The 16,051-nt window shown below is 40.9% G+C and overlaps 1 pseudogene; it reads right to left on the bottom strand.

The window, feature by feature from the left end:
• Positions 1–7,618: 7,618 nt before the first annotated feature.
• LOC102853694 lies at positions 7,619–8,267 on the bottom strand (annotated as a pseudogene).
• Positions 8,268–16,051: the final 7,784 nt, after the last annotated feature.

Here is a 16,051-nt window from a genome sequence, read left to right as displayed (position 1 = left end):
TTGCAACATGTCCAAAGTATGTCAGACAAAGCTTCAGAATCCTTGCCTCCAAGGAGCAACCTAGTTTCACCCTCTAGGATAAACCTGTTTGTTCTTTCAGCAGTCCATGGTATACTCAATGCTCTTTTCCAGCACCACAGCTCAAAGACATAAATTCTTTTTCTAGTCATTGTCCAGCCCTATGATTCATAGTAAGTAATCATCAAGATCATGGTCTGGATCAGGCACACCTTAGTCCCTAGACTGACATAGTTGCTCTTCAGTATTTTGGAGAGGTCTCTGACAGCAGACTTTCCCCAAGGCAATTAATCTTTTAATTTCCTGGCTGCTGTGCCAAGAGTGTTGACTGTGGAGCTAAGCACACTAAAGCTGTCAACAATCCTGTTATCTTCATCATCTATCATGATGCTGCCAATTGGCCCAGGGGAGAAAATTTTTGTTTTCTTGATATTGGGCTTCAATCCACATTGAAGGCTGCAGTCCTTGACCTTCTGCAGCAAGCGCTTCAGGTCCTTAGTTTCAGCAAGCAGGACTGTGTCGTCTGCATAACACAGATTGTTGATGAGTCTTCCTCCAATCCTGATGCCACATTTCTCCTTATAGAGCCCAGCTTCTTGGATAATCTGTTCTGCATATAGATTGAAAATGTATGGAGATAGGACACCTTCCTGGTATACACCTTTCCCAATTTTGAACCATGTAGTGTTTGCTTGCTGTGTTCTGACGACTGCCTCCTGGTCTAAGTATAGGTTTTGCATAAGCATGATCAAGGGTTCTGGGATTCCCATTCTTCTCAGAGTTAGCCACAGTTTGCTGTGGTTTACATAGTCAATGATACACAGACATTCCCCTGGTACTCCCTGCTTTCAGCCAAGATCCATCTAACATTAGCTATCATATCCCTAGAATCTTGGCCTCTTCTAAACCCAGCGTGCACATTTGGCAGTTCTCTGTTGATAGGCTGTTTCAGTCGTTTTTGGATAATCTACAGCAGAATCTTGCTTTCATGTGATATTAGTGATAATGTTCAATAATTTATGCAATCACTTTTTTTTGGAATAGGAACAAATATAGATCTCTTCCAGTCAGTTGGCCAGATGGTTGTCTTCCAGATTTCTTGGCACAACTTGGTTAATACATCCAGGGCAGCATCTGTTTGTTGAAATATATCAATTGGTATACCATCAACTCCTGGGGCCTTGTTTTTTGCCAATTCTTTCTGAGCAGCTTGAACTTCTTCCTTCATCACCATAGGCTCTTGCTCATACATGGTTTCATGAAATTCTCTGTCTGCAAATTCATTTTGGTACAATGACTCTGTATACTCTTTCCATCTTCTTTTAATGCTTTCTGGATTAATTAATATTCTGCCTCATAGTTTTTATTACAATTAATCTGGAAGTAGAGAAGAAAACATTTGCTTAATAAGCTATATTTTCCTTTTCCATGACTCTTAACAGAAATTATTTTCATTATCTTAAAGAACCTCTTGTTTGTGTAAGACCCTCTTTGTTTGTGTAAGACTTTCCGTTACAACACAAGAACATAGTGACATTGCTAAAAGACTGTAAAAACACTCCATCTGCAGAATGTTTTTTTTTCTGGGTGGAGTTCTCTGTCTGTGAAGAACATCTCATTCCCCATGACCTGTCTGGATGAGATACAGTTGGCCAAGCATTCAGCTATCTTCTTGTTAAATTCTTAAGTCCACAGACAGGGACCTGCTAGTCAAGCTGTATTTAGAAGAGGTTATGACACAATGGATATCATTACTGATGTTAGAAGGATCTTGGCTGAAAACAGAGAATACCAGAAAGTTGTTTACTTGTGCTATTGATTATGCAAAGGCATTTGACTATGTTTATAATAAGAAATTGCGGCTGCTGTTGAGAATAATAGGAATCCCAGAACACTTATGTAAAACCTATACCTAGACCAAGAAAGAGCTGTGCCAATAGAACAAGGAATTTTTCATGGTTTAAAATCAGGAAAGGGCTGTGTCAGGATTATATCCTTTCTCTTTACCTATTAAATCTGTTTTCTGAGACAATAATTCAAGAAGCTGGACTACATGAAGGAGAATGTGACATCAGAATTAGGGAAGATTCATCAATAACCTGTGTTATGCAGATGGTACACCTTTGTTTGCAGAAAATTAAGAAGACTTGAAGCACTCCAAAAGATAAAAGACTACAGCCTTCAATATGGATTACATCTCAATATAGAGAAGAAGGGGGAAAAACCCTCTCACCAATAGGTAATGTCATGATACATGTTGAAGTTGCCAACTATTTAATTTTACTTGGATCCACAATGAACATCCATGTTAGCAGCAATCAAGCAATCAAGATATTCCACACTAGGTAAATCGGCTGTCCAGGACTTCTCCAAAGTATAAAGGACAAGGATGCCAGTTTAAAGACTAAGGTGTACCTGATTCAAACCAGGATATTTTCATTTAGTTCCTATGCATCTGAAAGTTAGACAAAGTGTGAGGATTACAGAAGAGAATCCGTGCCTTTGAGTTGTGGTGTTGGAGAAGAGTACTGACTTTCCCAAAGACTGACAAAAGAACAAACAAATTTGGCTTGAAAAAATGCAATCAAACTGGTCCTTGAAGGCAAGGATTATGCAACTTTGTCTTACTTACTTTGGGCACATTTTCAGGAGAAACTTCTTTGAAGAGACGCATTAGGCTGGCAAATGTCAGTGAAAGAAAGGAAGACCATCAATGAGATGGATTGACACAATGATTACCACAATGGGCTTGAGCATGATAGAGATCATAAGGATTTTTCAAAATAGGACAAGGACTCTCTTGTTCATAGTGCCACATTGTGTGTTATAGTCAACACAACAGCATCTAACAACAACAACAATGCCACGCAAGGAAACTCTGGTGACCTACTAGTAAAAACTTGCCCTGTCAATCATAAGGCATACAGGCTGTTCTGTGGGAAAAGATGAGCAATCTTGTCCCATGAGATTTACAGACTCTGAAAAGGTACTGAAGGGTCAGTTATGAGTTGATTCTGACATAATAGCACATAACAACAGTATCACACTATCTTGAATGCTGTACCTTTAATCTTGAAATCAAGCAGTATAAGATCTCCCCCTAGCTCTTTCCAAATTACTTTGACTTTTCTTAGTCATTTAAGTTTCCACATGCATCTTTAGAATCTGTGTGTACGTTTCAACCAAAGAAGCTGCTAGAATTTTCATCAATCCTATGGAAGAATAGAGTGAGAAAGTCCATCTTAGTAGCACTCAATCTTCTTATTTTTGAACATGATATCTATATATTTCTGTTTTATTGTTGTGTTCCAATTAAAACTGATGCATAACTAACCCTCTAAAGGGTTTTCAGAGGCATTTAATTGAGATAGATTGCTCAGATTTTGACAAAGCAACATTTGGTAATTTTAAGTACTGAGGTTATTGTCCATATTTAAGTGTCTGATTTTTGGTTAATTATTAAGCATTCTTTGTTTCATGTAACTGTTGTTGAGGATTATATACAAATACGTTTAACTGCTTTGATTTAGGGTCATCTGCCATGAATAACTGCTTTGGTTTAGGCCACACATTATCTTTATGGGACCCGTTTCCATTTCTCCTCCATATCCCTTGTTATCCTGAATAGGGTTAATTTCTAAATTAGGTCTTAAATACTCTGTACTTAACCAATTATTACTGATTTAAATTTTTTGCTAACCAGACTTTTGTGTACTTCTTACTCTTCTATACTCCACCTTTTTTTTTTCCTTTTTTAAATTATCTACTTACCCCTTTTTTCTTCTAAACATGTTTTCCTTTTTTCAAGGAATAGCAATAGCCTCTCCTAGCAACATGTCCAAAATATGAGAGATGAAGCTTTGCCATTCTTGCCTCTGATGAGTACTCTGGATGACTCTTTTCCTAGACATACCTGTTCATTCTTTTGGTAGTCCATTGGATATTCAGTGCTCTTCTCTGATACTACAACTCGAAGGCTCTTCTTCTGTTATCCTTACACATAGATCAGCTCTCAGGTGCATAGCAAGTAGCTGAAAAGACCATGGCCTGAATCAGGTGCATGTTTGTCTTCAAATTGACATCACTGCTTTTCAGAATTTTGGAGAGATCCAAAACTGTGGACTTGCCTTATCTCCTGACTGCTGGTACTGAAGGTGTTAATTGTGGATGCAAGTAAGATTAAATAATTAACAATTTCAATTCTTTCTCCATCTATTATGATGTTTCCCACTGGTCGAGTGGTAGGGACCTTTGTCTTCTTGATGTTAAAATGTAATCCATATTGAAGACTGTAGTCTTTGATCTTCTACAACAAGCACTTTTGGTCCCTTTTGCTTTTAGCAAGCAAGATTGTGTCATCTGTAGGTTTTTGATGAGTCTTCCTCAAATTCTGATGCCGCATTCTTCTTCATAGAATCAGGCTTCATGAATTATTTGCTCAATATATAAATTGAATAGGTGTGAAGAAAGGATATATCCTTGATGCACACCCTTCCTGATTTTAAACTATAGAGTGTTTCCTTGTTTTGTTCAGATAACATCTTCTTGTTCTAGGTATAGATTTCACAAGAGCACAAGTAAGTGTTCTGGGGCTCCCATTCCTCTCAATGTTAGCTATAGTTTTTTGTGATCCACACAATCAAATACCTTTGCATAGTCAATAAAACACATACAGGTATTCTTTTGATATTCTCTGCTTTCAGTCAGAATCCATCTGACATCAGCAATGATATCCCTAGTACCAAGGCCTCTTCGAAATACAGCTTGAAGTTCTGGCGATTCTCTATTGATGTACTGTTCCAGTCATTTTTGGATGATCTTCGGCGGTATTTTGAAGCAAAATCTTGCGGGTGGTATTAATAATATTGTTCAACAATTCCCACATTATGTTGTTGTTAGGTGCTGTCGAGTCATCGGTGGCTCATAGCGACCCTATGAACGAAAGTCCGGAGCACTGTTCATAGAGTTTCCAGAGGCAAGTAATTTCGGAAGTGGATGCCACTCCTGCTTCCAAGTTTGTTTTTAACGGGAAGCTCCACCAAACACTGTCCACCATGGGTAACTGTTATCACTTTTGCCACATCAGTGTTACAGTGTTTAGCATCACAGCAACCATGAGTCACCTCCGTACAGCAACGCACAGACCAGTGCTATACCACCTAGAAGAATGTTTGGGGGGGGGGGAAATTGAACCTTTGGCTCTTTAAGCCACTGCCTGCCCTAAATCCTAGGCCAAGCCTCAAGGGCCTCACTCCTGGAGGGAAGAGCAGTACTGCATGTCAAACATAAGCCCGAAAAAGGCACATGACCCCAAAAACTTGCGATTACTTTCGCAAGCGGACCACCACGCTCAGGCAGCAAGAAGTCACAGAAACCCTGGATGGAGCCAGGAAGGACATGGCCGTCTTCTCCCCTCTCCCTTTGGGGCTTGTTAGATCACCTTTATTGGGAATGGGAAACACTATGAATCTCTTCCAGTGAGTTGGCCAGTCGTCTGTCCTCCAAATTTCCTGGCATAGGCTGGTGAGCATGTCCAAAGTTGCATCTGTTAGTTGAAAAATGTCAATTAGTAACCCATCTATTCCTGGGGCCTTATTTTTTGCCAGTGTCTTCACTGCAACTTGAACTTCTTACTTTGTTATAATTGGCTCTTGTTCATATGGTGCTTCCTGAAAGTTTTCAGTGTTGACCAGTTCTTTTTGGTACATTACATTGACTCTGTGTATTCTTATATATATGTAAAACGTACTGAAAGTGAAAAGAACTTGAAGCACTTATTGAGGAAGATAGACTATAGCCTCCTGTTTGGATTATATTTTAACATAAAAAAAACAAAATTCCTCACAAGTGGACCAATAGATAACATTATGTTAAGTGAAAAAAAGACTGAAATTTTCAATTTCATTTTACTTAAATCATCACCCATGAAAGAAACAGTTAACAGATCAAAATACATATTGCCTTTAGTAAATTTATTTCCTAGGACCTTTTTAGAATGTTAAAGAGCAAAGATTACTTTTAAAAGATTAGGCCATGCCTAAACTATTTTATAGTCTTTTCAATTCTTATGTATGTGAAAGTTGGACATTGAGTAAGGAAGGCAGAGGAGAAGAGCTGAGGCCTTTGCATTGTGGTATTGATGAAGAATATTAAATATATACCATGAACTGCCAAGTGAACAAACAATTCTTTCTTGGAGAAAGTGCAGCCAGGGTTCTCCTTAAAACTAAGACTGATAAAATTCTGTCCCTGTCTTTCGGACATGCTATCAGGAGAGGCTAGTCCTTGGGAAAAGACATAATATTTGGAAAAAACAGAGGGTCAAAGAAGGCCAGAGTCTGCACGAGATGATTGACACAGTGACTGCAACAAGGGATTTAAGCACAGGAGAGATTGTGAGGATGGTGCAAGGTGGGACAGGGTTTTGTTGTGTTGTACTTAGGGTTGCATTGTTGTTGTTGTTGTTGTTGTATGCCTTTGGGTCTGAATCTGTCTGTAGCTGACCTTCTGGTGGATTTTCAGAGGCAATTAATCACACAGGAGGAGATTGTGCATTCTTCTCCCACAGAGAAGCCAGTGGATATGAACTGTGTGCCTTTGGGATTGCAGTGCAGCTTCTTACCACCGGGGCCACCAGAGCTATGACTTGGAGTTAGCAACGTCTAACAACAATAGCATATATTTGTTGAGGACGGTCCTGTATGTGTCATTTAGTATGCATTGTTGTGTGCCATTGAGTCAGAACCAATCCACAGCTGGATCCTCGAGCAGGTTTTCAGAGGCAGTAATCTCACGGGAGGAGATGTCCATTCTCCTGCATAGCACTGGTGGATTCGAGCTATGTGCAGTGTAGGTTCTTACCACTAGGCCACCAGAACTCCCTAGTTAGTGTATATGTGGCATTTTTTTTGTAGAGTTGTAACTGGAAAAGGACAGCATTTAACTGCCTGTTACTGCAAGTCAATTTGCGTGAAGACAAAGATTGACTCTTTCAGTGCACTTTATTCAGATGCTGGCTATCTGAGAGAAATGGTGAGGATTGAAACTCTAAAGAGTGGTTTGTGACATCTCAAGGTAAAGCCAGGCTTTATAAGAGGGTAGTGAAAGGGAAGAAGTATATAGGAACGGTTCAGAAGTCCAATAATGTAGGCTGTCAGACATCTCATGCCATATGTTCTGGAGGAAGTAGCCATCGAGCTCCCTTGCAGATACTGTGTCCTCTGCTGAACTTTTTGGGGGACATGTTTGGGGGAGGTGGTTTTCAGGCTTCCTTGTGAGTGGAATGGCCTATACTTTAAGTAATGTCTTGATTTTTTTATGCCAGGTGACTTGATTGCAAGTTCTTTTTTTTTTTTTTAACCCTGGCATGAGGGTTTAATACTCAATTTCTACCGAAAGTAGAGCACACTGCATAATGATCACATGATACCAGCTTCACTTCTCAGCATCCCAATCATTTTGAATACAAAAAATTCAGGTATGGATATTGTAGTAAGAAAGGTACAAAAGACATTTGCTTTAAAAAAAAACAAACATTTTTAAAATTAGGGGTTTCCACCACCCTTAAAGCCCAAATCATTGTAGTCTACACAATTATCCTTCATATGCTCATTCCTTTGTTAAGGATGGGTTCATCCTGGACTGTATATCCCAGTGTGTGTGTGTGTAAGAGATACTGGCACACATCACATATAGCACGTACATCCACAGAGACAGAGAAACAGCTGAGTTTTTGTTGTTTCAGGCACTTCACATTCATGTTCTTGGATCTGCCACCTTCCCATTGGAACTTCTTTGGAGGCAGAATATTTTCCTCAAAGAAACCAGGGTTGACAACATTCCCTGCAGGGAAGTACCTAGCCACCACAAAGGAGGACCCGTCACTTGCAGAGGCCTTCCCCACTCCCATCTTCTTTGTATTCTTTCACACCATGGCTGTGAAATGGCCTGTCCCCGAGGTGAAGCCTGGGTTCTGGAAGTTGTAGCTCTTGATTTCACTGTACCATCTATCAGCCACATCCTTTCCTGGCTGGTCATAGGATGCCCAGGCCAGGTTCTCTCCACATTGGCCACGACTTGACTCCGGACTGTGCTTGAGGATCCTTGTGCTGGCCAGGGCTTCAGAATACTGCTGCGCCTCTTGGTTGAGTTTCTCGCAGAGCTTCAGTGGAGACACCATGCTTCTGCCGGTACTCATTGTGGGCCTTCAGGACCTCATTATTGAACTGCTTGGAAGCTGACTTGCCCATGGCCGGCCGCACGCTCCCGGACTCTGCTGAGGCTTGATTGCAAGTTCTTAGTTCCTGGAATAACAAAATAATCTTACAATTTTCTAATCAGTAGACCTTCTGTAGACATCCATTTACTATTGTTCTAAGCTCATAAACTGTGTTTTCAAGCCTCTCTTCCCACCATCAGAATGAAGGTGTCAGAACAGAGTTGGAGAATGTTCAGGAGAAGAGAACTGAATTTACCAAGCATGTACTCAGATCAAGTCACTCAAATATCCTTTACACACATTTAACATGCCCGGTACTACCATGTGCCCTAAAAATCATTAGGTTAACTTTTCTAAAAGAAAAGTGAGACTCGGTGAGGTCAAGTAACTTGTCCAAGACCACACAGGTGATTAGTGACAGAGTAAACACCCAAATCAACATCTTCCTGGCTCTAAGTGTAGTCTCTTTTCATTTCCCTCCAAAATATGTCTGTTAAACAATGTGAACAAAGGATGAGAATTCCTCAAGTCTTGAGATTGAAATGAAGGGTAGAGAGTACATATGGGTAAGTAGTCCTCCAGCCTAGAATCGCCTTAGAAATTGTAAGATCTTAGTACTCATATCCACATACTTGCAAAAGAAGAAACTAAAAACCAACCAGAATTCATTGCCATCAAATTGACTCTAACTTTCAGTGACACCATATGACAGAGTGGAACTGCCCATAGACTTTTAAGGCTGTGAATCTTTATAGGAAGGCACAGCTGCCCTATATTTCTTCCATGGGCAGGTAGTGGGTTAGAATAGCTGAACTTCCTTCAATCAGTAGCCCAGTGGTTAGCCCACTACACTACTAGGGGTCCTTGAATAAGTGTAAAGATTCTGTATCATAATCTATGTGCAGCTCTGGTATAGGGAGCTCTGGTGGCCTAGTGATAAGAAGGTGTGTTGCAACCCAAAGGCAAGTGGTTCAAATTCACCAGTTTCTTGAAGGTAGAAAAATGGGCAATCTACTCCCACATGATTTATTACAGACTCTGAAAACCCAGATGGAGGGTCAGCAGCTATGAGTCAGCTCTGTCTCAACAGCATGTAACAACAACAATCTGCAACCTGGGAGTTCTGACAGAGTTTGTAATCAGTCATAGGAGAGAGGTCCATGACAAGGGTGGGAGAACTTAGCTGTGAGGTCAGGCATTTAAGGGAGTGAAAAGTGCAGAAAGGGAACCCTAGAATTCAAGGAAGTAGACCAAAAATTTAGAATAAAGGATTAAGGATGAGGCAAGGAGGAGGAACAGAGCACTCAAGTGAGAGAACAGTTACTCAAGCCTGAAATTTACAGGAATCCATAAACCAGAGGTAGGATTAACACAGAAAAGAGCCTTTCCAGGAGAAAAATTACACATTGATAGGGGGGAATCAGCCTCCTCTAATCTCAGTAGGGGGCCAGCAACATGAATTCTGATCAGGATGAAGTCAGGAATCCAGTCGTCCGTATTAATCTGGCAGGAAAGTGTACTGAAATGAAGCATGATGTCATGACAATTGCAAGAGGAAAAGAAGAAGTCAGAGTATGAACAAAAGTGAGGATCTGCCATAGATTCTATGTGAACCTAGGAACCTACTGAGGATGATCTTCTCTACCATCTGAAAACCCTATAGAGCCATTCTGTTCTGAAACCCTAGGGTGGTTATGACCAAGAAGTGATACAATGGCTACTGGTGGGCACAGGGTCTGCTGCTGGAGCCAGCTCAGCTCGTGGAGAGCTGATAGTGCTCCTGGGGCCATCAGTTGCCATGAGTTGCCTGGACGAAACTCCCCAGAGAGCATTCTCATGGGGTAAATGTAATTTGCCTTTATATATAAAATGACTAAATGCTTGGGGAAGTCTGCTGTCAGAAACCTTCCCGAAGTGCTAAAAAGCAACAGTGTTAGTCTAGAAACTAAGGTGCACCAAATTCAGACCATGGTCTTTGTAATTACTTACTATGCATCAGAGAGCTTGATAATGCCTAAGGATGACAGAAGAAAAATTGATGCCTTTGAGCTGTGGTACTGGAGAAGAATCTTGAACATGGACTGCCAGGAGAACAAAAAGGTTTGTCTTGGAGAGGGTAGGCAAGGATTTTGAAGCTTCGTCTCACAAGCTTTGGGTATGTGACCAGGGGGGACTAGTTCTTGGAGAAAGACATCATGCTTGGAAGATGGAGGGACAGTGTAGGAGAGGCAGACCCCAGGTGAGAAAGATTTGCATAGTAATTGGTGTATTAGGGGTAGGTGTGCCGGAGTCAGTGAGACCGGCTAAGGATAGGGCAGGCTTCAGAGCTCTTGTGCATAGGGTCTTGGGAGATTCGATGGCACATAACAACAACAACACATAATATGAAAGCAGTTGTTTAACACATTCATCTGGATAATACAAAAGTGTATACAGGAAACATCAGGTTCCTTCCTCATCTCTTCTCCAGCACTTTCCAGAGGCAGTTTTTACTGCCTGGCCCTTAGGAATCTTTCCAAAGACCTTCTAAGAATTTAGAACTATCTACTCAACTCAGATATCATGTTAGGAAAGGTGGAGGGGTCAGCAAAAGAGAGGAAGACCCTTAAAAAGTTGCAATGACACAGCATGGTTACTATAGGCTCGAGTGTGGTCAGAATTTGTGAGAATGACACAGCATAGGACAGGGTCCAGCACAGTTGTTCATAGGGTCGCTATGAGTTATACTCAATTTGATAGCACCTGACACAACTCAACTCAAAAAGCTCATGTTACACTGGGGGCACTGGCAAAAAATAGGCCCTAGAAATCAATGGGATGTCAATTGACTTGTTTCAACTGACAGATGCAGCCCTGCAAGTGCTCACCAGTCTACGCCAGGAAATTTGGAGGACAGGTACCTAGCCAACTGACTGGAAGAGATCCATATTTGTTCCCATTCCCAAGAAAGGTGATTTGACTTAATGTGGAAATCAGTGAACAATATCATTAATATCACATATAAGCAATATTTTGCTGAACATAATCCCAAAATGGCTAGAATAGTACATAGAGAGCTGTCAGAAATTCAAGCAGGGTTTAGGCGAGGCTATGATACCAAGAATATCCTTGTTGATGTCAGATGGATCCTGCCTGAAAGTAAAGAATACCAGAAGAATGTCTACTAGTGCTTTATTGACTATACAACGGCTTTTGACTATATGGATCATAACACGTTATGGCTAGCATTGAGAAAAATGGGAATCCCAGAGCACTTAACTGTGCTCATGTAATACTCAAGACTAAGAGGCCATTGTGTCAACAGAAAAAGGGAAAACGGCTTGGTTTAAAATTAAGAAAGATGTGTGTCAGGGTTGTAACCACTCTCCATACCTATTCATTCTGTATACTGAGCAAATCATTTTAGAAACTGGACTGTATGAAGAGGAATGTGACATCAAGATCAGAGGAAGACTCAATAACTTGTGTTATGCAAATGACACAACCTTACTTGCTGAAAGACGGGAGGACTTGAAACACTTGCTGCAAAAGATCAAAGATTACAGCCTTTTTAAAAATATACTGATTTATTTACAAAGTTAGAATACATTGTTTTTCACATCAATCTTTCCCATTTCTTTCACCCTCCCCACCCATTAAATTGTGAGACCCTATGATTACCTTCTCCCCTCTCCCCTCCCATCCTCACCCCTCTGCTTCCACCCTTCCCCACTTGGATCCTCATACTCATTCTACAATAATGGTTTTACACAGTATTTATCCTTATGGGACTGAGTTAGTTCACTCAGCATAATGTTCTCCTGTCCCTCCCAAATTAGGTAGTAATTTGCAAAATCATTGTTCCTGTGTGCTGTGTAGTATTCCAACATGTGACTGTACCATAATTTCTCAATCCATTTGATTGTGGTTGGACATCTGGACTGTTTTGATGTTCTTGCAATGGCAAATAATGCTGTTATGCACTGGTATACAAGTCTTTGTGCCTCAGTTCTCATTTTCTTGGGGTATTCCAAGCAGTAAAATAACTGGGTCATATATAATTTTTATGTTCAGTTTTTTGAGGAAGAACCAAACTGGCTTCCAGAATGGTTGCACCATTTTACAATCCCACCAACAATGTATAAAAGTTCTTATCTCTCCACATCCTCTCCAACATTTACTACTTGCTGTCCTGTTATACTGGAGTGAGATGATATCTCATTGTGGTTTTGATTTACATCTCTCTTATTGTCAATGATTTGGAGCATTTCTTCATGTGTCTGTTGGTCATTTGAATATCTTCTTCTGTGAAAATTCTTTCCATGTCTTTTGTAACTGAGTTATTAGTCTTTTTCTTGAAAAGACCAGGAGTATTCTGTAAACTTTCATTATGTGATTCTTGTCTGAGATGGTGTTGCCAAATGTTTGTTCCCAGTCAGTAGGTTTTCTTTTCACCCTGTTGTAAAAAATTTTTGATGCACACATAGATTTAATCTTTAGAAGGTCTGTTCATCGATATTATCCTCTTCAGACTGTGAATTTTTGGCTATATTTGGCAGTCTCTTTATACCATCACCAGGCCTTCTAAAGTTGATCCCAGATTGTTTCTTGTGAACTTTATGATTTGAGGCTTTACTCTTAGGTCTCTGATCCACCCTGAGTTGATTTTTGTGTGTGGTGTGAAATGTCGATCCTGTTTCTGCTTTAATTTTAGCCCTCTATTTAGACTATATTTTAACATCAAAATACAAAAATTCTCACCATTAGACTGTTAGGCAACATCATGACAGATGTAGAAAGGAGTGAAATAATTAATAATTCATCTTACTTGACCTACAATCAACACTCTTGGTTCTAGCAGTCAGGAGATCAGGAGATGTATGACATTGGAAAAGTATACAGGCAAGAACCTCTCCAAATTATTGAAGAACAAAAACAACAACTTGAAGACTAAGGTGTACCTAGTTAAGGTTTTTTCATTCACTGTTATACATCTGAGGGGAGAACAATGAATAAGGATGACTGAAGAATAATTGAAGCCTTTGAGTTTCGGTGTTGGAGAAGAGTACTGAATATCCCACGGACTGCCCAAAGAAAGAACAGGTATGTCTTAGAGAAAGTGCAGCTGGAGTGCTTGTTGGAGGCAAAGATGACAAAGATGTCCCATGAGCTTTGGGTATACTGCTAGGAGAGGCTATTCCTTGGAGAGGGACATCATGCTTGGAAAAGGTCAGCCAAAGAGAGGAAGACCCTCAAATAGGTAGATTGACAGTGACTGCAGCAATGGGCTCAGGTATGTCAGAAATTATGAGGTTGGCACAATGGTTCAGATCTGTTACTCGTAAGATTGTTGTGAGTTGTGCATAACTCAGCAGCACAGATTGCCAGGCCTGTCTTCTGGGGCCTCTCTGGTGGGTGACAACTGGAAGATTTCACAGCACTTCACTGCTGTGTTGTCCAGGAAGTCAGAGTCCACTAAATGGCAACTCGTTTTATTCATCTCTTGCTTTCTCTCTCTCTAATTGCTGTCAAGTAGGAACCAACTCATAGCTGACCCTCTAGCAGTTTTCAGAGGCTTTAAATTGGATGGGAGAAGATTGTCCATCTTGTTTATGTGCATATGTATGTGTTTAACACACATTACACCAAACCTTTTACACTTTTAAAAAAAATTATGCTTTGAAAATTATTCCTTGTCATTACATAGACAAGGCCTCATTATATTTTAAAAAGTGCATAATTATCCATCTGTAAAGGTGTATCATCATTTAACCAATCTTCTATTCACTTTGATTTACAATATTCTGCTATTACAAACTTTCAAAATAAAAAAAATCTTCAAATATAAATTATTTTATGTGGCTCTGTGAGATACACACACACACACACACACACACACACACACACACACACACACACACTCAGAGCTGCAGTATAAAGATTGCTTTCTCCCTTCCTGAAAGGCCTGGTGGTTATTTGTAAATGGGTAGAACTGGTCTGGAAACTACCTAACTGGTGGGAGGGAACAGAGGAGAGATATCGTTATACATTATTTGTCTCAACTCTTCTGATAATATTGTGGTAAGGAGATGATTAGCTGCTACATTTTCTAAGTAAAAGTGTCAAGGCCAGCAATTCTAAATTGGCAACTTCTGATCGGACTCTCTCAATACTCGCTCCTTGTGGTGAACTCAGAGCTGACCCTCCAGCATGCTTCTGAGCTTATAAATCACACAGGAGGAGATTGTTCATTCTCCCCACCCTCCCACCCCTTTCAGCCACAGGTAGATTCAAGCTACAGAAAGACTGTGGCCTTTGGGTTAGCAGTGCAACTCCTAAAGGACCGTGTCACACGGAGGCCATTCTCCCTCATCCCCTGAAACTGAGGAGATGGCATCTTGCTGGATATCTTTTATTGTGTCTTCAGATATTATTATTTATATTGCTATGTACTGTGGCATCAGAGCTGACTTATAGATGACCTTCCAGGGAATTTTCAGAAGCTATAGATATCACAAGAAGAGGTGGCCCATTTTTTTTCTCCTGAGGAGCAGGTGGTAGATTTGAACTATGAGCCTTTGGTTTGGCAGCATAATTTTTTACCACTGCGCCTCCAGAGCTTACCTAGATATTTGATCTCTAGAAAGATATATTCCTCATAGTAAATACCTACATTCATTTTCTGGGCCGAATTAGTCTAGAGTGGGGGGCCTGGGAATGTCCTTAGGAGCTCAAATGTGTAAATGTTTAGTTACTAACTGAAAGATTGGTACTTTTGAAAGATTGAGTCTACTTAGAGGATCCCAGAAGAACAGCATGGTGGTTATGGAGTAATTCTACTCTGAAATGCCTAGAGTTGTCAGGAGTCAGAATTGACTAGATGGCACTTGGTGAGCACAGAATCCTTGCTGGGTCCAGCTCAGCTCCTGGAGAGCTGAGAGAGAGATCCTGAACCCACCTGAGCCCATCTGATCCCACCAGGTCTGGCAAGGTTCTGGGCCCTGAACTGACCAGTCAGTCGACCCTGAAACACAGGGTTTCCTGGTATCTGGAACACTTACAAGGGAGCGCTAGGGGCTTAGCGGTAAGGAGTTGTACTGCCATCCCAAAGGCAGGTGATTTGAATCCAATAGCTGCTCCATGGGAGAAAGGTGGGCAATCTCCTCCTACACTATCTACTGCCTCTGCAAACTCGCTGAAGGGTCAGCTGTGGGCTGGTTCTGACTCGAGGGTACACAACAACTGCACAGCACTTAGTCTTCTGGATAGTCTACATACATCCAAACGCAAAAAGGCTTTTGTCTCCAACTCAGGGATTTGAGAAGTATACTCTGACCAATCACAGCCTGGAAAAGGAGATGGTCAGCAAAGAGAGCACAGCCCTCAGCACAACACACTGACCCAGTGACTGCAACAGTGCGCATATCCACGATTGTGAGAACAGTGCAGGACAGCGCACGGCATCGCTGTGAGAGCAGAGCTGACGGCACCAGACAGCAACACTTCTCATCCTTCAGCTGTGGTGCTTTTTTGAATATCAGACACCAGAGGACAGAGATTCCCTGGGACGGTGTGAGGAAACCATGAAGCAATAATGAGACACAGCTCAGTGCACAGTAAACACTGCATCTGGTTACTCAGTTTAACTTGGAACTGCGGCCGAATAACCAAGCTTTTTATCAGCAGGTCCAGTTTCGCTTCCTCATTCCTCCTTGAGCCATTTACCCACAACTCGGTTTAATGAAAGCACTTGCCCTCCTGGCCTTCCAGAAATCACCTGTTCCAGTATATTTCACATCCATTATTGCTGGCACTGGATTTCTGTTGGTCCTTGAG

The sequence above is a fragment of the Elephantulus edwardii genome, unplaced genomic scaffold, assembly GCF_000299155.1.
Source record: "Elephantulus edwardii isolate Elephantulus edwardi_28Jun2011 unplaced genomic scaffold, EleEdw1.0 scaffold00038, whole genome shotgun sequence".
In the NCBI taxonomy this organism is placed as follows: domain Eukaryota; kingdom Metazoa; phylum Chordata; class Mammalia; order Macroscelidea; family Macroscelididae; genus Elephantulus; species Elephantulus edwardii.
This window is presented reverse-complemented; position numbering and strand designations above follow the sequence as displayed.